Here is a 23,352-nt window from a genome sequence, read left to right as displayed (position 1 = left end):
CGTGGATGATTTTGTATCGAGATGAGGCTCACTCTCACCTGAATGGAGTTGTGAATACCCACAACTATTGGGTATGGGCTATGCAAAACTCACCTGCAATCTAAATTACTTGCATTCTCAAAGTTACTATCTGGTGCAGATTTACAGCTTCATTTATGATTGGACCATTCTTCTTTGAAGATATTTGCCAGGAAGGTCCTGTGACCAGCTCAGTTACTGCCAAGAGGTATCACGATATGAGGAACAATTTATTGTGGCACAAATACAGCAGCACCTGTGTGCAGGAATTCAGCCATTTTCATTTAGGATGGGGCCCCTCCACACATTGGTCAATCTGTATAGGGGGTTCTTCAAGAACATTACACAGAAGGCAGAGTGATTAGCCATGAGTTTCCCACTGCATGGCTTGCCTCACTCATCTGATCTAATCCTGTGACTGATATAAGGGAGAACCTGTGACTTCTGGAGATTTCTCAAAGACGGGGTTTATTGGGATCATCCTGATAAATTGTCAGTACTGAAAGACAGTGTAATGTAGCATGTCTGAACATCAGTCCTGACAGGTGAGTTCTGCCATTGAAATCTGTGCAATGGATGCAGTTTATGGCATACTGGGAAGGGCAGCACACTGAACAGTACAGCCTGTGAATGCATAATGGAAATAAATAAAAATGTGATATTTATGCTTGTGCTGCTTTTCTCCTTAAACACACAGAAAAATTACATCATAGTTTCCCTGGTGGCGAATTTTGGAACTAAATCTTTTCCCCTCGGATATCGCTTCTGCATGATGCACATTTATTCCTGTAAAGTTTCCAAGCATTTAGATCACTGGGTTGCACTCCACAAGGCACAGGGATACCTTAATTTTAATCACCCTGTACATGGAAAGTTTGTATCATTACTAGCTTCCTATCAACAACATTCCTTCACATTAGCCTGCTATCTATCAAATAACTGATATTCTCAAATCTTATATTTCAGTCTTCTAAGGTATTTCTTATTGTATTGTATCAATCCAACTGGATCTTTGTCTTTATGTGGGTCTTCCTGCCATGCTGGAACAAATATCTCTTTTGCTACCCTTTCCTCTCCCATTCTATGTAAGTGACCATACTACCTAATATCTCTATCCACACATTTCTGAATGTAAACAATGTCTAATGTCTTACTGATATCCTCACTTTTAATATGATTCTGCCATTGATGTCATCTGTTCACTCCTGTCTTTGATCAAGTGTTTTATTTCTAAGCCCAGCTCTCAGATCAAAAAGGTAAAATTGGTTTAAACACCATCTTGTATACAGCTAGTTTAGTGTTTCACTAATTTTGATTATTCCATATAAATTTATTTAGTTTTTTCCCTATCATAGGAAATTAAATAAATTTTCTATGATAGGAAATTTATTTCTTATCATAGGAATACTATCTTTGCTAATTCTGTTATTTATTTCCATATTTAATATGCTATCTTCTCTAAAACTTGTGCCTCAACAGCTTAACAGTTTTAATTGCAGGTCCTCCACTTAGGATGCAATTGTTTTCTATGTCCCTGCCTATTTTTCACACCAAACTAATTACAGCAACAGCGCAGATCATATGCACTTTTGTCTCGCATCTGAAAATGTGATTCATGTAGATGATGACTAGCATTGGAAGTAACAGGTATCTTTGTCTCACGCCTGATTTAGCATTAAGCCATTTTCCCACATCTCCTTCAATTCTAACTAAAATACTGACATGCAACTCAAATACGGACTATATATTGCTTCGATACAATATCCCATTTACACCATATAATTGAAGCACTTTGAACAATTTTTCCTCTTGGCACCTTGTCATATGCCTTGTGGTTCTACAAAACTTAAACACAGATCATTATTATATTCCCTATGATTCCTCAACTATTTATCTTGAAGTGAATAACTGAATCTAACATTATGTATTTGGTCTGAACCCAGCTTGTCCTCCAGTTCTCCTTCCACTATTTTTCTTAGCGTTTTCTCAAGTATGTTTAGCATAAATCAGAGCTTTGTGCCATCCTTCATATTCAATCACTATAGGGAAGAAATTTTTGATAGTATCAATGAGGTGGAGAAAGTAAAAACATGAGGATGAAATACAAATAATCTTTGTTAAGCAGGTGATACTGCATGGATTACTCTGTGGGAAGGAGAAGAAAGACTGAAAAAATTAACAGAGGAAATAAATGCTAAGTAAAAAAAAAAAGCCCTTATAATGCAAAAAAAAAATATGAATGTTATCATTGTAAGTAAAGACACATATTAGAAACTTAAAAATCAAAGATGAAAATGAAATTACAGAAACAAACAAGTCAAATTCTATACTTAGAACATCTAATTACAAAGGATGGAAGATTTTAATAGAGAAACAGAAATAGAAAAAAAACTTGTAACAGAATGAAAAACATGCTGACATCATGATAAATTTCTACCAATCAAAACTAAACCAAAATTATTAAATACTTTATATGGTCTTCTTTTTACTACAGAGTCGAAACCCAGACAATTTATAAGGCAGGTATTAGAAGAGGTACTTTTCAGTTGTGTGTGAAGAAAGAGAAAAACAAAGATTTCTGCACTGGATGAGCTTGAATAATGCACAGTTTATAAGTTTATGGCCTGGTTTGCTGAGTGATTAGTGTAACTGCTCTTCAGCCAAAAGGTTGCAGGTTCAAATCCCACTGTGAGCATGGATGTTTGTGATTGTCTGTGAAAATACTAGTGGTGGTGGCGGCAGGCAGTAGATGAGTTGTGAACGGAGAGTTGTAGAGTAGGTGCCCTCCCCTGATGAATTTGGACTCCTTAGAGGTCTCACATAATAGTAATAATAATAAACTACAAAAATTTTGACTGACTATTACTACAGATATATCAAAATCTCAGCTGCAACATGACACAGGAAATATGCTTCATTCATTTGTTGTTGTGTGTAGGTGAGAATTAAGTAGTAGAGGAGACAGAGGAATGTGTGTAGTTGAGTGCCCTCCTGTGATGAGTTCTTGGAGGTGTCACACAATAATACTTTCCGTCAAGATTTCTTTTGAATCAACCTTAGAGATGTTGGTGGTACCTAGGTAAATGTTCCACAAAAATGTCTGTATACAAAAACAACTATCAAGGAAACATAACATGAATATGTTAGCAAGTTACCATTTGGAAAACTGATTAGAAGTACGAGAAAAGAAAGTTATTAATGAAATTTACTTCCAAAACGATTTTAAGTTTAAAGAAAATTAATTAAGCATTCAAATACATAATTATCTAATAATATGTATGTATAACTTACATATTTCTCTGTGGCACAGTCAAAACAACGTATGTCCTTTAGTTGAAACAGCTGAGATTTGAATCCTGTCAAAGATGCAATGAACATTTTCTAGGTCTCCCACAAAACAGACACACAGGGTATCAAATATATAACTGTTAGACATAACATACTAATGCTGCGCCTTATTAACACTGGCATTAAATCCAAACAGCATATCATCATCACATTGAATGCAGGTATTAAAAATATTCTAATTTCTTTCTGGGAAGAGAAGAATATTTTTTGAATTGCTACTTAATCTTTATGGTTCTGGATTCACTGCAGATACATAGATATCATTTTCATCAGGCACAAACCAAATAGCTATTTATGGTAATTGGCAAAGACATTTATCAACATTAAACAAAATAAATACAATAGCTATTCAGTATGAAAATGCTACAAAAATACTATGCCAGCGCACTGCTATCCAATGCATAACATACGCCATACACAGCTTGGTGTGAACACACAAAAAAACATTGTGTCAGGGAAATGAAAAGTATCTTTCACTAAAACCATGGAATTTTTTTCACTATCTGACAATGACAGTGGTATGGAGAATTTGGAAGTTCCATACCATCCCTTTTAATTTTCAATTTTAAAAACATTTATTGTATTTCTTATTTTAATATTTAGTAGCAAAGATGAGAAGCTACCAGTATCTGACAGGTAGATATTTGATACAGAATGTTTCAGTGACTTCTGAGATGTTCTGATATTAATCTCTTACTAAATTAATGAACATATTAAGTTATATTTTCATTCAAGCACAATACAGTATATTCAGTCATTTCCTAACAAACATTGCAACCTTGATGACCAAGAGGTTGAGACACTGTGACATGGGATGTTTGTGAAAGTCTTCAGGTGTTGATTTTCAATGCTTAATATTGCACCAGTCACTTAGCTGGATGGAGGCCTGAGCAGCTAGGAAAAATCATGTTTGGTCACCAGAGTTAGGATTCCTAACTTAATTAATTCATGCACAGTCCACAGTATACTAACATGCTATACTTACCTCCATTCTTTGAGAATGTGATTTAAAAAAAATACTTGAAAGCAACCAGAGAACATGTATAATAATCAAACTTCATCAATAAAATAATAAATTTACTTTAATCCTTTATCCAAGTGTGAGCAAACAAAGTTTGCGCCTGAAAGCATCTTCAGGACTGGGGAAAGGTAGTACAACACCGAACAACTCGTTGCAAAGGTGGAGCAAGCTAACATCACTCCTATCTCAGCATCTCCCATAATGCAAAACACATCTCCTTGCGGATATGCATAATATTATGCATTAAGGGGAGGGCCACTACCCAGACTAGTTTCGACCTTTATCGAGGTCTCTTCAGTGGGAGCCAGGCCCGGACATGGAGATACCAGGCAGAAGCAATAGCAAGGTCATCTCTACCTATACGAGTTGCCAAAAGGTGTGCCACCTTTTTATTAAATTACTCTGGATTTAGAGAAAGATGTTGAAAGTTTATTTTTCACTTCCATAACACTGTAATGAAAATGCTTTTTAATTTTACCAACAATAGCTGACAAATCTACAGAGCCATGTTGATTGGATTTTAACGGTATAGATGCGAACACAGATTGATAAGAAAATAACTATTTATTAACTTAAATGCTAATATTTCGCTGGTATTATATCCAGCATCTTCAGATCATACAAAGAAAGTCTGTTACAGCAGCGAGACAACCGCAATCCAGTGTAGCAGTGGGACTAGTGTGGGTAATTGTAGCATGCAACACGAAGACTAACGTCTTAATTAGGTGCCATCCAAGTATACAGAAAATAAAAAAAAAAAAAAATTTATTTGGTCTTAGGATGACATTTCTTTGATAGATTTATACAGCCATACTTGTTGAGGTTTTGAGTATGTTTCAGGACTTCTGTGCAGTACTTTTGTTTGTTTGTTTTTCAATTGATCCTATGTGCAGAGGTATCCAAAGCATGGTCTGCGAGACCATTTTTTCCTGACTTGCCATAGCGAAAGCCCACAGTTCTTCCAGTCTGTCCATAGTAGGCTCGATGACATGAACAGGGCACTTCATAGATTCCTGGATGCGATAAAGGAGAGAATCTGTCCTTAGGTGAATGGATGAGAGTTGCTAATTTCACATAAGTTTACATACAGTGCGTAGTTGGTGTTTGTTAAGCACCCTAGATATCTTTTCAGATGTGCCTTTAATGTATAGGATGGTGATAGTTTTGTCGTAGTTTTCTGTAGTAGATAGTGGGGGGGTGGGGTAATTTTTGGGGAGTATTTAGTACTTTTTCTATGTTATGGGAATTATAGCCATTGGTCAGGAAGGTGAGAAAGTTCAGCAGTGAGAGCAATGTCATTAGAACAAATTGCTCTAGCTCTGTGGGTTAGTGTTTTTAAGGTACCATATTGTTGAGAAGGGTGGTGGTCTGATTGTTTGTGTAAATATCTCCCTGTATGTGTGGATTTTCTATAAACTGAGAATGATAAGGAACCTCCTGGAAGACGTGTGATAAGTGTGTCCAGGAAGGATAGACAGTCATTGGCTATTCAGATGCACTAAAAATGTATTCAATATGTCTGGGCCATGTGGCTTTTGGTGATAGCTAGCTTTTCCAGATGTTCTATGTAGAAGATGGCTAATGGGGGGAGGGGGATCCCATAGCTGTCCCATCTAATTGTTTGTATATTTTCCCTTTCCATGTAAAATAACCTGCCTGTACTGTGAATTTAAGTAAGTTAAGAGTTTCAGTTAATGATACATTCATGAATAATGAGAAGATCGCAAAACTCACCATTAAGTCTGAACTTTTTAAGGTGTGGTTTTCTAAAATACTTTTTAGATGGGTAGAATTGTTTGTGCAAGTGGCTAGTAGTTTGGCTATATGTTTAGCAAGTTTATATGTGGGATTGTTTATACTATCTACAACAGGGCATAAAGGTGTACCTTGTCTGTGAATTTTTGGAGCTCCATATATCCTCGGTGTTTTAACGTGGAGGGGGTTTGTTGACTGTTTCTTTTTGCCAGGAAGTGACTTTTTTCAATAACTTGCAAACCTTATTCTTTTGTGAGTTGGTGGGATCTCTATCTATAATTTGATATGTCGATGGGTCTTGGAGAAGCGCATGCATTTTGCTTTCATATTCTGTTGTATCCATCACTACAGTTGTCTTTCCTTTGTCTGATTTGGTTATGGTAATGGGGTTATTATTGCGTAGCCCTTTTAGAGCCATGATTTCTTTATGTGGGGATATTATTTTTGGGAGACTTAGAATGGATTAGGATGTTGGCCCCATCTATTTGAATATTATTGGCCACTGTTGGAGACAGGTCGTATATCCAACGTTCAACGGAAGCCATTATTTTGGCTTTTGGAACTTCTTTAGGTGTAACGGCAAAATTGTGTCCCCGACTTAACGCACTCGTGGCTTCTTTGGTTAAGGTTACCGGCGATAAGTTCACAACGACGCCAACTTGATGTAATTGCTGCCGCTGTGTAGCAATGCATTGTTAGAGGTTATGCAGCGAACGCAATCACATCAAGATGGTGTCTTTGTGAACTTATCATCGGTAACCTTAACCAAAGTAGCCACGAGTGTGTTAAGTCGGGGACACAATTTTGCCATTACTCCTAAAGAAGTTCCAAAAGCCAAAATAATGGCTTCCATTGAACGTGGGATATATGACCTGCCTCCAGCAATAGCCAATAATATTCAATTAGATGTGGCCAACATCCTAATCCATTCTAAGCCTCCCAAAAATAATATCCCACATAAAGAAATCATGGCTCTAAAAGTGCTATGCAATAATAACCACATTATCATAACGAACTCAGTCAAAGGAAACGAAACTGTAATGATGGATACAACAGAATATGAAAGCAAAATGCATGCACTTCTCCAAGACTAGTCAACATATCAACTTATAGATAGAGATCCCACCAACTCACAAAAGAATAAGGTGTGCAAGTTATTGAACAAAGTCACTTCCTGGCAAAAAGAAATAGTTCAACAAACTTAAACCACTCCATGTTAAAACACCCAGGACGTAATGGAGCTCCAAAAATTCACAAACAAGGTACACCTTTATGCCCTATTGTAGATAGTATAAACAGTCCTACATATAAACTTGCTAAACATTTAGCCAAACTACTAGCCACTTGCACAAACAATTCTCCCTCTTTTGTTAAAAATTCTACCTACCTAAAAAGTATTTTAAAAAAGCCACACCTTAAAAAGTTCAGACTTAATGGCGAGTTTTGATATCACCTCATTATTCACGAATGTACCATTAACTGAAACTCGTAACTTACAAAATTCACAGTACAGGCAGGTTATTTTACATGGAAAGGGAAAATATACAAACAATTAGATGGGACAGCTATGGGATCTCCTCTTTCTTCCCCATTAGCCAACTTCTACATGGAACATCTGGAAAATCTAGCTATCAACACAGCCACTCTCAAACCTAGTCTCTGGCTATGCTATGTTGATGTTTGTTATTTGGCCACATGGCTCAGACACATTTAATACATTTTTAGTGCATCTAAATAGCCAACACTCTAAAATCCACTTTACAATGTAACTAGAAGCCAATAACTGCCTACCCTTCCTGGACACACTTATCACACGTCTTCCAGAAGGTTCCTTATCATTCTCGGTTTATAGAAAACCCACACATACAGGGAGATATTTACACAAAAAATCACACCATCACCCTTCTCAACAATATGGTATCTTAAATCACTAACCCATAGAGCTAGAACAATTTGTTCCAATGACACTGCTCTCACCTGCATCACACCTTCCTAACCAATGGCTATAATCCCCATAACATAGATAAAATACTAAATGCTCCCCAAAAATCCCCCCCCCACAACTATCTACCACAGAAGACTACAAAACTATCACCATCACATACATTATTAAAGGCACATCTGAAAAGATATCTAGGGTGCTTAACAAACACCAACTATGCACTGTATTTAAACTTTATGTGAAATTGGCAACTCTCATCTGTTCACCAAGGACAGATTCTCTCCTTTATCGCATCCAGGAGTCTATGAAGTGCCCTGTTCATGTCATTGAGCCTACTATGGACAGACAGGAAGAACTATGGACATCCACCTTGGTGAACACAAAAATTATATCAGGCACTTTCACTATGGCAAGTAGGGTCTCGCAGACCATGCTTTGGATATCCCTGCACATAGGATCAATTGGAAAAAAAAAACCAAAAGTACTGCACATAAGCTTTTACAAGTCAGACAGGTTGTTCCTGGAATCAACAAAAGCCCCACAACATACTCCAAACCTCAACAAGCATGGCTGTATAAATCTACCAAAGATTTGGAAGACAGTTCCAAAGACCAAATTAATATCTGTTTTTTTTTTTTTTTTTTTTTAAAACTTAGATGGCACCTAATTAGGACTTTAGTCTTTGTGTTGCATGCTACAATTACTCATACTAGTCCCAGTGTTACACCGGATTGCGGGTGACTCGCTACTGTAACAAACTTTGTTTGTATGCTCTGAAGATGCTGGATATAATACCAGCGAAATATTAGCGTTTAAGTTAATAAATAGTTATTTTCTTATCGATCTGTGTTCGCATCTACACCGTTAAAATCTACTCAACATGTGTGAAGAACACATAAGCCTTTCCACACGATCTAAAGAGCCATGTATTATTAACAAATTAAGTAGGGCGAGGCCATTTACCCCTAACTTTTGAAGACTAGTAAGGCAGCAAACTGATAGTCTTGGACTAGCAAAGAATATCTGGCACAAGACCTTCAGTGATTTTAACTAGCAATGGGGATGAGAGTGCAGAAGACAACTGTAACCATCTTGTGGTCCATAACACAACATATTATTGTTTGGAATTTTCTTTCGTTTTCGAGAGGAAAAGCCCACATATCCATACCAGAGATCAATTCATTTGGGAACCTCAGAAGGCATGAATTAAGGCTTAGAAAAAGTTCCTCTATTTGATGACTAGAACTTAGTCTGACAGCCTACCACTATGAATGTAAATGCTATTTCCACAGATTCCAGGAAATATATAAAACTTATATTATTCTGCATAACTACTATATGAATGTTTTACTTTTAATAAAAGATGCAATATCAGCACTTGGCAAAATTGTTTGAATGTCAATGTATAGTTTCTGGATCACTATTAATAAATAAATAACTTAAGGCAGATATACAGTATTAGATCACAGAATTGGTATAAGCACAATTAGATCCAAGATGAATATATATATATATATATATATATATTTTTTTTTTTTTTTTAAAATAAAACAAATGAACTAAAGGAACTATTTAGAATATTTATTTCCTTCATTCACTGAAATTTCTCCCAAATAATTTCTCAAATTTCAGCAAACTTCCACAGTTGTGAAGCTAGTAACATAAGGTATAACAGTATTAATATATTACAAATGTTTAGCATTAAGAATTTCTTGCACAGGTTTCAATTTGTAGCTTATTGTCAGATTTATAGTTGGACTTTTTTTAAAAAAATTATGAATATTAATTTCAATAAAAAAACAATTACAAACTTCTGAAGGTACCTCTTTTCCATGAAATACTTGGAAGAGGATACACACCTCTCCATTTTTGACATTACAAATGATATCTCACAAACTGCTTATATTTGACACAGTTTTATTTCATATGATTCCCACCCATGAAAGGTTGTAAACCTATGGTAAATTAGTACTGTGAGGGGTGGGTGGGAAACTAAGGTTTTTTTATTTACTTGGTTTGTGTATATATATATATATATATATATATATATTTTTTTTTTTTACATATCTGGAAAATCTACTTTAGAGATCAGACATTAAATTTTTTCAAGCCACTTGAGGCCTCCATGAAGCTGAGCAGCAGTCTCATACTAAATGAAATTCATTTCTCACCTAAAGATTAGTTAAGTACTTATTCTCCAAGGTGTGAACCTCAGTCCTAGATATTAGATTTACTTTTTGAATTGTGTTATAAATATCTAATGAACAAAATCCTGTTGTGTATAATATAACATTAACTATACAAGGCATTATCAAATAGTCAATTAAAGACAGCTCAAACAAAATGATATATGAAACAAATGTTTATGGTACTATTCATGATAGTACTTTAAAGTATAAATAACAAGTGATGAACAAAATAAATAAATATACTGATGTACAAATATTTTGCTAATTTGAAATCAGCATCCTCAGGGCTAAAATTAAAACTATGAAAATCTATGCAGCACTCAATTAGATTGTTAAAAAAAAAATTCCTAATTCTAGCTAAAAGTAGGTAGTAATATCCAACAAGACACCAAATGAAGTTAATTTAGAGAATTCAGTCAAACATGGTCTTAGAATCTATAGTAATTTTTCTGCTATGGAAGAAGACATCTGCAGAACAGATGTCTTCTTCCGTTTAGTCCTGTATGAAGGTGTATCCAGAACATGTCCTGGTTATGTCCAAAGAATGAGGACAAAACCAACCCTTCAGAGAACAGATAACACTTGCTAGCCAGATGGTTATATAGGATAGGAATCATTTGTGTGTACATGTAGCATGTCAGGGAGGAGGATGAAATACATGCAGTATTATTCATCATCATAACACTAATTACGGGTATAGACCATATTGGTCTGTTCCAGTCTCATTATCCATCCAATATCTGTTTTTGAGATCTACCCTGCCTTCTCTTTCCAATCGGCTTATTTATGTACAGGAATTGGTTATTTTCAAGACTTTTTTTCATTAAAGGACACAATCCTTTGCCAAAAAGCTTCGTTTATCTTGAAAAATGGTATGTTGAAAATAACTAAGTTGTTTGGAAAAGAATTATGTCAGTAAAGCAAAACAGTTGTGGCTTTGTGTGTTTTGAGGATTCTGTACTGTTGAGATGGATGGCAGTGACTGTTATCAAGTCCAGTGTATGTGCCCTATATATATAATGTAATGTAATATAATAAAAAGAAACATTTGGTGGTCATGTAGCTAGCATTGAAGGGAGAATAGCTGTTAATTTTTCTATAGTTAAATGTATTTTTGGATGTTGGTTGTTTGAATGCACTAAAAATGTATTTGAATGTATTAGGCAATGAGAAAAAAAAATAGCAAACACATAATCTGCATAGCCAGACTGTTCATTAAGTACTTCATAAACTGGATATTAGGAAGGTCCATTGCAGCACTTCCATCTAGTTCGTATATTTTTCTTTTCAATGAAAAATAACCCAAGCACATGGTGAACTTGAATAATTCAAAAATAGCTAGAAGAAAGGATGTGGCTTAATCAGGCCAAGAGTTTCTATGAGTGGTACAATGCAATAACAAAGAAATATCAAAAATGTCCAAATTCATTAGATTAAGATTTTAAAGTGAACAGAATATTTAATGGAGAGAGAGAGCTATGGGTTGAAAATAATTTTGCTAACTTCTGACAAAGGGGGATATTAGGTTTGTGAATTTCTGGGACATATATCTAGAGTGGTTTAATATAGTAAAATTTTAGTTTTTTAATAATTTCTCTCATTAATATCTCTCTCTCTCTTTTTTTTTTTTTTTTTTAACATTCAAATTAAGTGGATACTGATCTATAAACTGGCAAGTAGAGGAGTCTTTTAGAGGATTATTCATTTTATTATATTTTGTTTGGTCCATTATACCAACTACATTATCCTTATTGGTTTTGATTATAATATTTTTGTTGCCATATAAGTTTTTAACTGCTATTCTTTGGATAGATTGGGAATGTTGCACTTGAGGAGGGGAGAGATTAGATTATACCAGATTGCTGACCACATCCAAATGAATTGTTGCCAATGTGAGAGATAAATCATAGATCCAAGTGCAACACTGGTCATGATGTCAAAAACAGGTGTAAACATTGCAGACGTAAACTTCTGTGGCTAATTGGTTCAAAAGACATATTTCAGTGATTACACCACATTTTTTTATTATTCAGTTATATATAACACTGAAATAATAGTTCCCGACAAGTTTCGTAAATCGTAGGATTTACATCTTCAGGGGTAAACAGTATAACTTAAAGTTTAAACAAGAGAATTAATAAATACAAATCATAACCGTCTGGCTATTCATAAAACTCAAATAACAGAATGCAGATATATAATGTTATTGACGTTGAACAATACTGGACGATGTCATGTGTGCTTGTTCTCATTCATACAGTCCGAGCTCAGATTGAGGCTGACCACACTTGGAGAATTAAATCTTGATTTTTATTGCATTGGGTTGGGTTTTTTATTAATTTGGCTAGCTTGTCTGTAACATTTTTGATATAAGGAAGCAAGATTGCATTTTTGTAATCCTGTTTTATTGTGTTGTTAGCTGGAGGCATTTTAAGGATTCTCTTGATGGTTTTTGTTTCATATCCATTCTGTTGGAGGATTTGTGTTAAGTATTTTAATTCTTCATTACATCTTTCTTGTGTGTTGGAGATATTGTATGCTCTGTCTCGAAGAGTTTTAATTAAGCTTATTTTTTGTGAAGGATGGTGGTGTGAGGTTGCATTTAGAAATCTTCCAGTGTTTGTCGGCTTCCTATATACTGAGAAGAAGAGTTTACTTTCTTCATTAACTTCTAATAGAATATCCAGAAAAGGAAGTTTTTTTTTTTCTTGTTCTCAAGTGAATTTTATGGTGTTGTGCAAATTGTTGAGATAATCTTTGAAATTGATAAGTTCATCGGTTGTTCCACTGAATATGATGAAAATATCGTCCATGTAGCGTAGCCATATTTTTGGTTTTTTATGGTAATGCTTAAGAGCATTGTTTTCAAATTTTTCCATAAATAGGTTTGCTAACACTGGTGATAAAGATGAACCCATGGCCAGCCCTTCTTTTTGTTCCCAGATTCTATCTTTATAAGTGAAAAAAAGTATTGTTTATACAATGTTTAAAAAGATTCAAAATTTCTTGTGTCAGGACGTTTGTAAACAAGCTGATAATGTCGAGACTTGCTAAGATGTCTGTTGGACCAATATGTATATCTTTCACTTTTTCTATGAAATGTTTACTATTTTTTATGAAGGAAGATGTTTTTCCTATATGTTGTGAGATCATGTTGGCGAGGTATTTCGCCAAGTTGGAAGTCGGTGAATCTCTTCCATCTACTATTGGTCTCAAAGGTATATCTGTCTTATGGATCTTTGGAATACCATATATTCTTGGTATCAAAGGATGTTTTGATTGTAAGCATTTTTTAAGTTCTTCTGTCCAGAGAAGCACTTTTTTTTATTAGATCGTTTGTTTTTTTGTGTGTAGGCCAAGTCGGGTCTCTGTCTATGGGTTTGTAGGTGTTGGTATCTTCCAGGAGACTTTTCATTTTGTTATCATATTCTGTAGATTTACGAAACTTGTCGGGAACTATTATTTCAGTGTTTTATATAACTGAATAATAAAAAAATGTGGTGTAATCACCGAAATATGTCTTCTGAAGGTGTAAACATGTTTTTTACACCTTCAAAAGTTTGTTGGAGGGCTTTAAATTTTTTCAAGTTGATTGCTGGCTTTTTTATTTTTTTTTTTTAAATTCTTTAGTTGCTGTTTTCAGATAAAGCTGAATACATAAACGAAACTTAGGTTTAATTATAAACAGGCAGCATGAAGATTATATTTATAAATATAATCTTCATGCCACTTTCAAACAATACATCCAGCTAGCAATCTTCACATGTTCTTTGAAGAATCCGCCTTATCCTTTTTACACATCCTGAAATGTATAAGGTTTCATATATCTTCAACATAGCCTACTGTGGACAGACAGGTAGATTTGTTAACATCTATCTACCTCTAAGAATATAAGCACTACATTCATAATCATATATGGCAAATCAGGACTAGTAGACAATGCTCTTGATATTCCTTTATACAGGATTAAATGGAGAAAGAAACTGTGCTGCATATAAGTCACTATGGGTATGAAAGACTATTTTTAGAATCAGCATTGGATATGAAACACTCCCCTAATCTCAAATAAGTGTGCATTAATTTGTCTAAGCTCTGGGAGACCATCATTCTAAGATCACATTTAGCTTGAATTCTCTGAATTAATTTTATTTTTTATCTGCACCCTCCCTAGAGGGATACAGTGCAGAACATTAGAACTTATTTATTTATTTTGTTCTTCTGGTGTTTTTTATACTGTAAAGTACTATCATGAATAGTGATCAATGCTTAATCGTATCATTATGCTCATGGTACTAATTTATGTTTTTGAAAAGTGATGAAATCAAAATACCATAACGTCATTCGAAAGTTAGTGGGATGATTTAGTTCAAAAATGGTCAATAAGGAGCAAAACAAAAAAAAAAAAAAAAATTATTCTTGTCTCAGCCACAAGTAAGTCTGTAGTTAAGTTAATATCTTCAGTAGATTTTTAATCCTTTAATGTTAATGATAATTTTCCATTTCAGGTGCTATGATGAATTCCCCCACAAAGTAAATACCAATTTAAACAGTATGATGTAATGCCAGATAGCATTGAGAGTGAGATTAAATTTGACACGATTGAGAGAGAGAGAGAGTAAAAACGTTGAAAGAATAGTGTTGTAATACTGATGCAAAGAATGAAGGGTTGGCTGCAATGAGGGAGATAGTTCAGTTGTGCAAAGTGACACATAGGGCGAAGCGAGAGCTGGAGCGAATGCAAAAATGCCTGGCGAGTGGGTCAGCTGATAACAGAAAGAAAGAAATGTAAGATAAGAAAATGAGGGCTTGACCAAAGAGAAAGATAAATCAAGGAGCGAGTGTTGCAAGGGCGATTCATTCACAAAAGGTTTGATCGATGAGAGTTTGACAAAAATGTGCTTTCCTGGTGTGAAAATTAATGATGTTAGTGAGGCAATTAGAGCACACAAAAGGGTAGGGTCAAAGAAATGATCGTAGTGGCTGGAATGAATGATTTAAAAGGAGAAAAGTATGCATGAGAAAGGACGTGAAAGAATTACTGGAAGTAGCAAAAGAGAAGAGTGAGAGTTAAGATAGTGAGTTTGTTGCTGCGGTATGACAGAGTAGAGATGAGATGGAGGGCCATAATAGCGAATGACTTGATGCATAGGTTATGCAGGAGGAATGGTATGGAGTTTGTGGGTGGGTGGAGTGAGATTGATGGGCAAAAGGACTAATACAAGAAGGATGGTTTGCAACTGAATGGATTTGATGTTTGGACTCTGGAAAAAGTGTTGTTCAATGAAGTAAAAGTGAATGTGCAGAATCAGGAAAACTAGAGCTTTTGGGAGACAGTAAGCTGTTGAGTGGATATGCAGACATCAGTGAGGCAGTTGAGTGTAAGAATGTGTATAATATGCCTAAGTTAGTACCACTAGTAACAAACCAGAATGGGCTAATTAGTATAAAACGTCAGGATAGAGGTGGGGGCCTAAGGGGCTCTTGCACTTTATGTACATTAATGCAATGAGCATTTGGAATTAGACATAGAGAGAAAAGAATTGGGGAGGAGTGTTATTGATGATAGCCAATGAACTGCAACCAAAGAGAATAGAAGTTCAACTGCAGGCCAGTGAAAATAAGCACATTTGAGGCTTTCTGGTGGGAGACTGAAGCAGCAGAACAACATATACAGTTGAATGCTGCTATAGACAAGTGGATAATAAAGATGAGGGAGATAATATGCATCAGCAAATAGACTCAATGAGTGGAGGACAAATAATTTTTATGGGGGATTTCAACAGTGGGAACTTAGATTGGAAGGAAGAAAGCACACATAGGAAGAAAATGGAATTTATGCAGTTACTAAGGGATAATTACCTGAGACAGAATGTGATGGAATATACTAGGGATTCGAGAGTGCTCAATCTGGTAATTGCATTTGAGCATTTGTCTATAACGAATATGACCATGTTGCCACCAAATGGTGAGAGTGATCATAAGATTCAGTATATGTGAAATTACACAGCTGAAAGTATGATAAGCTTAGGAGATTGCTTGGATCTGTGCAACAGCATATAAAACTGCAAGGGCTGGATGTTGATGGTGCATGGGAAGTGGTAAAGGAATGTTTGAGGGAGGTAATGGCTAACTTCATACCTAGAGTCAGGAGAGTAAATCAAGTGGGAGTTAAATAGAGGAATATCATAATTAAGCTGGAGCTGCAAAAAAGGAAACAATTGTGGAGGGAATTTAAGGAGAAAGGTGACCTGCAAGCACATAAACACTACAAGGCACAGGCAACAAGGGTAACTAGTATGGTAAGAAAGGCAAAAGCAGATTATGAAAGGAAGTTACCAATGCAGGCTAAAGAGAATCTGAAACAGTTCTTTCCATATGCTGCAAGTAAAAGAAAGAATGTATATGGCAGAATGATTTTAAGGAATGCTGATGATAGGGAGGTAACTGAATCAGTCGAAATAGTAGAATTATAAGTGAACATTTTGAAAGTGTATATCATCCAGGTGGTGATATTGCAAGAATGGGACAGCCAAAGGCTTATACGAGAACTGAGGTAAATGAAATGGAGGTGCATAGCATATTACAGAACCTTAATGTGAATACAGATGTAGGATTGGATGGTATACCAGTTCGAGTTTTACGTGAAGCAGAGAGAGAATTGTCAGTGCCATTGACCATATTGTTTAATCTAAGTCGGAGCTCTGGGTTAGTCCTGTGTGTGTGGGGGGGGGGGGGGGGATAGTTCTATTCCGTAAAGGAGGTTCCATGACTGATGTAGCAAATAATCGACCAATCAGCATATCAGGATCTATGAAAGTATTGGAGAAATTGGTCAAGAGCAAAATATAGGAATGGATAGATGGAAATGGGATACTGTGTGTGTGTGGGGGGGGGGGGGTGAAGGGTAGGTCATGCCTAATTAACTTGCTCATGTTTTATAATACAGTGACAGCTGAGTTGGATAAAGATAATGGGTTTACAGTGATACTGCTGGACTTTACAAAGGCCTTTGACAGGATACCACCCTCCTATCCATTGGTGAAATGGATAGGAGGGTGGATGATGGAAAGATATCAGAAAGTATTTTATTCAGGAATAGAGTCCAAAAGAAGACCTGACTAGTGGCATACTACAGGGGTTCTGTTCTTGAACCACTACTGTTTAATTTGTTCATTAACGATATAGGAAAGGATCTGAGAGTAACTGTACAGTTATTTGCCGATGATGCAAAGTTGGGTACAGCAATAGTTAATACAGCTGATGACAAAATTTTGCAGGATGATTTGGATAGATTGGTAGACAGAGCTAAGGAGAATGGATATCAGTTTAATGTGGCAAAGTGTAAGGTTATGCATTTTGGGGTGAAAAGATAACCAGCTGTATACCACATTGGTGGAACTCTACTCCAAGAAATTGATGAAGCCAGAGACTTGGGAGTATCCTTACAAGAACAGGTTGAAGATTTGTGGGTTACAGGAACTGGTTGATAGGCAGAAAAGGGGTGATACGATTGAGACATACAAATTACTGAAGGTTTTTTTTACAAGATTAATTCAGAAGAAATTTTTCAGAACAGGAGTGTTGGTGGGAGAACTAGGGGCCATTCATGGAAACTGAATAAGAATGTAGTTAGCAAGGATGTTAGAACTAGGTTTTTTGCTTGGAGATAGTAAATGAGTGGGTGCCATGATGATGAATGAGTTCACTGAGAAAATGTTGGATAGTTCTTGACATGATGTTTAGGGCCTTCCTTGATAAGGACTCCTTGGAGTTGCCATAATAATAATAATAAATAGCATTCTGATCTTGAAAATATAGAAACGATGACAATATCAATAACAGAACAATTACTGATATCATATGAAATATTAGGTATAGGTTGGAATAGTTATTTTGAATTATAATAGAACTGTATGCATTTTTTGATTGCATGCTCTTCTGGCTGGTTTGCCTGCTCCTGCTTTTGGAGGTAAATTGACTTTTTCTTTTTGTGAGGGTGTTCGGCTGCCAATTAGATGCTAGTTGACAAGAGTATGAACATCTGCTTCAAATAAAACACACATCTTTAATGACAAAAGCAACTTGGGAAGTATCTTGGTAGTGTATAGAGTAGATCTTGCATGCTTCTCTCTCTCTTTTTTAATGCAAATCCCACCTAAAAATGGTTGTAAAACCTACCGTCCATTGGCACACTTGGGCTAAGGGTTAAATAACATAAAAAACCAACTCAAGAGACCAAAAAATTGAACTTTTTAAGCACCTCCATGGCTTGAATAAGGAGGAGTCTTATATCAGGCAATGAGATTTATTTCCCACCTAAAGCAAGGGTGGACAACTTGTGGCCTGCAGACCTCGCATGCAGATTTGTATAATCTAGTCCATGAATGTTTTCAAAATATACATATATATAATAAATGACATGCCAAAGAATATATATCATGAAATAATGTATGCTGTAATTTTTATTATATTCACTGTCATTAAATTGTTTTAAACATTTTGAGTGCAAAGTATGCAAATCATTTGAAATTGTGTCTATGTCATGACTTGAGTAAGCAGTAGCACTGCAAAATAGTAAGCAAGCATGACTTCTGGCAACACACATAGTCATTAATGGTTCCTGGACTCTTGGCTCTGCAGAATGTAACTAGAGTGCAAGTTTCAAATTATTTAAATAATTTGGAGAGAATTTACCATTTTATTTTCATGAAGGTATTTATTCAAACCTATCAACGATCAGCAACACCATATAAACAAAGAAAGGTAGAGACGACATGCCTTTCAAGAAAAGTGGACATATATAACTATATTGTGATAGAGAGAAATAATAAACCAATGCGTTTGTTTAGACATAATTTCAGTTAACAAAGACGTTATCAAAGGAAGCTATACAATAATTATATAAAGTTTATGGGACAAGAAAAGAATTATAAAAACTGAATTTTTTTTTTTTTAAATGTATAATTAAACAGAGGACTATTTTTAAAATTACACAAAAATCAAAAGCTATGGTGCAAGTACACTATAAATTGTTTTAAAAATTGCAAAAGTTTCATTTTTTTTTTTTTTTTTTTTTTTTTTTGAATGGTAAATTTGTTTAATAATGTATGCTAGTTGCAGTGTAAACGTATGCTGTGAAAATCAAAAAAATTTTTAAAGGTGCTGATTTAACACATGCAGCTCAACTATCTATTTTAATCAGAGGAAGAGACAGAAATTCTAATGTAAAAGAAGACTTATCATTTACTCAACTCTGGTCATCATGAATTTATGGAACTCCTAAAAGATGTGAAATCTGAGTATTCTGATTTTGCTTATTATTGCACAGTTCAATGGCTGCTGAAAGGAGAAATGTGTTAAAAAAGATTCCATGAAATGAAAAACGAAGTCAAACCATTCATGGATCTCAGAGGAAATCCCATTCCTGAGCTAAGTGATAAAGGAGTGGATTTGTGATTTTTTAGTGGATTCATTCAAACAAATTAAAAGTAAAATTATAAAATGAAATGAAAACCAAACTGTACAAAGCTGTGCAAGCATTCAAAATGAAATTACCATTGTGAGTAACCAACCGAAAAATAATAATTTCTCAATGTTCCCTTTGTTGAGCAATTCATGCAAGAACAATATCAAAACCACAATTTATTGATATTTTAAAAAATATGCATAAAGAGTTCTAAGAAAGACTCATGAGTTTGTGATAAAGAGACATTCTTGAAATTTTCAATGTCATTCAACATTCCCAATATTAACACAATTCTTGATAAATATCAAACTGAAAATACTGGAAATGCAAGAAAAAAGAGAACCAAAAATGAAATTTTTGATTTATCCTAACATGAAAATAAAAATTTAAAACAAGAATTTTTACAGGTGACAGATAAATGATGTGAAGAAAATACTAGCATTATTTGGAAGCACATACAGATGTGAACATACACCCACCCAGCCCACAAATGACATTGATGAAATCAAGAATCCCAAATTTATATTGAAAATTTAGAAAATCCTCCACATGTTGCTATGAGAAATATTGATCCAGATATCAATTCAGTGATAAAAATTAAATAATGCAATGTTTCTTATATATATTTTGTTTCTATAACTGTATTATTGTCATTTTATCTTGAATTTGTATTTTGTTTTCTTCAATTTAAAACCAATTATGTATTTATCCACATGTATAAACATTACAATAAATAATATAAAATTGTTCATGACAATTTTTCATTATGCACCATTTTAATAATCTTAAACATAATTCTATAAAAATGGAAAGATGAAAAAAAAATTTGGCCCAACACTTAAAAAGGATCATCATAATGACAAAGATATATGTTTTCCATCTATTTTATTTATATATGATTTTATTTTATTTATTTATTTATATTTATTTATTTTATTTATATATGATTTATTATATATGATTTCCATCATTGCTATAATTCAGTATATGCTGAATTATAGCAATGAAATTAGAGCAAATTAGATGTGTCTATATATTTACAGACACATCTGTTTGACCACAATATTCAATGTATACTATGGAGAGGCTGTACAGATAGCTTATTTATATATATACCTTAAAAAGAATAGGAAGGGAAAAATTAAAGAAATTCTTAACAAAACAACCTTTAAGCTTCCTGGCATTGTTTGTGTAATAATGTAGAAAATGAAAAAGGATTTGATATTTAACACTGATTGTTTAAAACCTATACGGCAACACTTAAACTGAGCCGACATTGAGCAATATTTTTTGAATAATGAAAACTATTTTCAATGCTGTCACTTCCAGACTGTATTATAAAAAGTATTAGGTGAAGCGTGTGTTTCTTATAAACACACTCTTCACATAACAAATAAGAAGAAAGCATCAAATTATAGTAAACAATTATAAATTTTTTTAAAAAAGAAATCCACAGATGAATCTTTTATGAATTAAAGAGCAATAAAGAAACAAAAGCATTATTTTACAATTCAACAATTAATTCAGGAGATGTTACCAAATATGCCAGTCGTGTTTCATTTACTATCAGATAATAATTACTAATTGGTATAAGCAAATATGCTTCTTCAACAACTAATTTTTTCAGTCAACTTTAAATTACAAACAACAACAACATACATTACATGAAAAAAGGACAATAATAAAAATGGACACATGTTACTGAGATTAAAATTAATGTTAAGTTAAAATATTTTACACTGAGTAATCAAACTTGTTATGCAAAGAATGCTGAAGCAGATATACATAAACCTAACATAAAACAGAAAAATGAAGAAAATATTTTTATGATCATTTAGATCCAGGATACTTCATTGGCACCAGGCATATTTCTGGCCCCAAGCATTCTGATTTACAACTCTCTCCAGTTTTATGCATAGGAATGAATATGTTTATGAGTCCAAATTGAGTGCATTTATGTATAAAACTTATCTGAAATCTGCAGAATGCATGCATAATATATAATATTGAAACAAGTTATTTTGTTAAAGATATTTTCCTATTTCCTATCAAAGTTATACAGTAATCCTAACAAAAAAATAGTAATAAATGATGAAAACTACAGGACATCCAAAAAAAGAAATGCGGCCAAAGGAAGAATTTTAGATAGGTAACTATTCCATTACTGAAAATGATTGGTTTGTTAATTGGAGATTTGATCGACATTTTTTAAAGTGTGTTTTCAAAAACGCTGTCCTTAACTTAGCCATATTTGTTTTAAATTGTTAAAAATAAAAATGGCACAGCCATATGCAAAATTATTAATTTTTGAGGTTACATTCAAAGTTATTTAAATATAATCTTTCTATATTTTGAAACATCTACCACACCATCTTGTTTAATACGCTTGTAGCACAGTCATTCCACAGAAAGTCTTCAAGAGGATTTTCTGTTAACTGAATTTTACACATTTCTTTCTGAAGTTAGAATGATATCAAAGAGATAATAATGGTCAACAGTGAACCTCATACTGTAAGTGTACAAAGCTTTGTAAAATGACAAAGTGACTCCTTTACAAGTCAATGGAACTGTTTGCATACCTAGCAATTTCTTGGCATTCTTAAACTTTGTGCTTCACAATCAGCTGATCAAAAGGATGATAGCTACAAAGAGGCATCGTGTTATATGGAGATTTCAAGAATACTATGTATTCAAATAATTCTAAAGGAGAGGAAAGGTTATAATTCAATTCATATGACAGTAGATGGCATGTTAATAATGTTCAATTTTGTCTCTACTAGCTGCTGTAGCTGGTTTTCATCAGAAACATGTTACTAAAAATTAATCATGAAACGCTAAATACAGTTGTATGTAAAGTAGCTTCATATTAAAGCTTAGAATAACTGTCACAAGTACAGATTTATGACTTCTACGAAAAATTTGCATTTTTTGGCATCTTCAGATTCATTAAAAAGAGAAAAAGTATATTCATTCTACGAAAAAATTGCATTTTTTTGGCATCTTCAGATTCATTAAAAAGAGAAAAAGTATATTCATAGCACTAAAAAATAAAGTGCCCATAGTATAGGATACAGTATTCACAGCAAGCAGACTAGCAACTAAGGATTATTGTTATCATCAGAGACCTCCCAGATTTATCAAAGAATGCCATACATTACTTGCACTAGTTGTCATGCCTTCTCTTCAACTCATTCACACAACAGATGTACTCACCACTTCAACAGGGCAAACTGTGTTACTCACTCTTCTCTGCAAGAGAAAAATCTACCTCTTATTCTTCTCCTTACCTTATATATAATGAAAAACTTCATCAACCAATATCCTATATAACATGCTTTCAAAAGTTTATTGGCCTTTATCATCACATACTTTTTCTCCTATTTACCAGTGTCTGCAATATCATCTTTGTAACTGTTTTTGTATCTTTGAGACCAAATCTGCGCACTGTAGTCCAGGTGCAATCATGTCAAAGACTGGTAACAAGGAAAATGACTTCCATATCATTTCAGTATCAGAAATTAATCTCTGAGTTGTATTTGCAATTTTTACTATATGGCTTTTGCACTTCAGCTTGCTATCCACCATTTCTCCATGCATAATCCAACAAATATGA

The 23,352-nt window shown here is 34.1% G+C and overlaps 1 protein-coding gene across 1 annotated transcript in view; it reads right to left on the bottom strand.

Moving 5' to 3' along the window:
* Positions 1-3,316: 3,316 nt before the first annotated feature.
* LOC150102781 (dual specificity tyrosine-phosphorylation-regulated kinase 1B-like) overlaps positions 3,317-23,352 on the bottom strand; it is a 323,866-nt gene continuing 303,830 nt past the window's right edge. Inside the window, exon 11 of the transcript XR_016548908.1 lies at positions 3,317-3,374. The gene's annotated coding sequence lies outside the window, so the exon portion shown is untranslated. The remainder of the gene's footprint in view (positions 3,375-23,352) is intronic.

Source organism: Typopeltis vanoorti, chromosome 10 (assembly GCF_054136105.1).
Source record: "Typopeltis vanoorti isolate ZY-2024b chromosome 10, IOZ_Tvanoo_1.0, whole genome shotgun sequence".
Taxonomy (NCBI): domain Eukaryota; kingdom Metazoa; phylum Arthropoda; class Arachnida; order Uropygi; family Thelyphonidae; genus Typopeltis; species Typopeltis vanoorti.
Note: the sequence above shows the minus strand (reverse complement) of the source record. Positions and strands in the feature narration are given on the sequence as shown.